General features: G+C 38.0%; 1 pseudogene; it reads right to left on the bottom strand.

Moving 5' to 3' along the window:
* Positions 1-985: 985 nt before the first annotated feature.
* LOC120581146 (uncharacterized) lies at positions 986-1,104 on the bottom strand (annotated as a pseudogene).
* Positions 1,105-2,094: the final 990 nt, after the last annotated feature.

Raw genomic sequence — 2,094 nt, 5'->3', positions numbered from 1 at the left:
GTTGATGGCATGGCCAAGAAGCAGTTTTGGTAGAGAAGTAGCTATTGAAGATCTTTAAAATTATTTTTGTGTGGTATGTGATATAAGGCCTCTTTTCCAAGCCCCTATGAAATATATGAAATATTAAGTAAAATATAAATTGCTCATTATATTTGGTGGAGTGGATTATCTTTGGGAAGAAAGAGAAGTGCCGAGTCCTGCTTTAGGGTTTATGTGGGACACAAGAGGCTGGACACAGGAGAAAAGAAAACCAATATGCAACTTAAATAAATGCATATATGTATACACACATATTTATCTAATTAACTAACTTTATGTATATGTGTGTGTATATATATATACCCATACATACATACATACAATATATATATATACACACACACATATATGCTATACATGTAAATCCCTCTCATAAAAAACTTCGTGAGGAACAAAAGAGTGTTATTTGTACAATGTTTTTAATATAACATGAGCTAACACTTAAGTACTTACTATGTACCGGGTCCTTTTCTAAGTACCTTAAATGTAATATATCTTCTTTAATATTTATAGCAACTTCTTGAGGTAAGTATTAACATGATCACCATTTTGCAGAGGAGGAATCTGAGGCACAGAGAAGTAGATTACTTGCCCAAGGACACACAGCAAGTAAGAAATAGTTATCTGAATACAGGCAGCTTGGATCTAGAACCTTAACTCTTAAACACTATGCCTTATTAGATTTTATTCATTTTTAATGTCTTTGTAAGGACTTGAATCCCTCACAGAGCCTAGGCAGCTTTGATTCTAGAGCAGTCAAGCATGGGGAATGAAAGAGGCTTCTTCTCTCCATGGTGGCTTTAAATGTATTGCTTCTTGAAATATTTTTCTTTCTTTCTTTCTTTCTTTTTTGAGGCAAGACAGCCCTTGGTTGACCTCACAGATTGCAAGGACCTTGTCAGCTTATAATCCCTTATTTATTTTATTTTATTTTACTTATTTTTTTCACCTACTGCCTCTGGTCTTCCTAGGTGATCTCCCATCCAAGTACTAACCAGGCCTGACCCTGCTTAGCTTCCGAGATCAAACGGGATCAGGCTTGTTCAGGGTGGCATGGCTGTAGACTTGCTTCTTGAATTTGATTATAGATCTTGGACAAAATTTACTAATTTTTTTCGTTCAATAACTGTGTATTGAGTAGCTACTCTGTGCCAAAACCATTAAGTTGGTAGAAAGAGGGCAATGAACACAATTAGTAAGATTTCAGTTATTATGAAACTTCATAGTTTACATTCTGGTGCAGAGGACAATAGAAGAGTAAACTGGTGGTTTGTACGATTGTGATAACGGCTGCAGAGGTAAGGAACATAGTGAGAGTACAGAGGAAGGAGGGAAAATGACGTATAATAGAGAGTGGTTAAGGCCTTACTGACAAGACGACTTTTGAACAGAAACCAGAAGGAAGTGAGGGAGCAAGTAAGCATGTATTTGAGAGAAAGAGCCGTGCAAGCAGAGGAAATGGCAAGTGTGAGAGCTGTGAGGTCCTTGTGCTTGGCGTGTGAGAGGAATAGATAGCAGACCAGTGTGTCTAGAGTAGTTTGAGCTAGTGGTAAATAGGAAATGAGAGATCTCACAGAGACTTTAGTTTTTACTCTGAGATGTGAAACCACAGGAGGTGTATAAGCAGAGGAATAAAGGAACAATTTCTTTCTGCTTTATGTTTTAAAAAGATTATTCTGCCTGCTGGGTGAAACATCAATTATAGGGAAGCAAGAGTGGACTGGGGAGGGAAATCAGGTATCTATTGCAATAATTCCGTAAGGTAAGAGATGATGGTGGTAGTATTGGAGGTGATGAAAAGTGGTTAGACTGTATTTTGAAGGGAGAGCTGACCAAATTTGGAATTTGTCATTCTGTAGGTGATAGGTGATATATGCCATAAAACTGACTGATATCACCTAGGGAGTGAGTCTTGGTAGAGAGAAAAAGCGTTCAAGGATGGTGACCCGGGCAACTCTGATATTTATAGTTTGAGGTGACAGAAGAAAAACCAGGGGAGAGTATATGCCCTAGAAGTCAAGTGAAGAATGCGCTCCAAGGAGGAGGGTGACCAGC

This window comes from Pteropus medius, unplaced genomic scaffold (genome assembly GCF_902729225.1).
Source record: "Pteropus medius unplaced genomic scaffold, Ma_sr-lr_union100, whole genome shotgun sequence".
In the NCBI taxonomy this organism is placed as follows: Eukaryota; Metazoa; Chordata; class Mammalia; order Chiroptera; family Pteropodidae; genus Pteropus; species Pteropus medius.
Note: the sequence above shows the minus strand (reverse complement) of the source record. Positions and strands in the feature narration are given on the sequence as shown.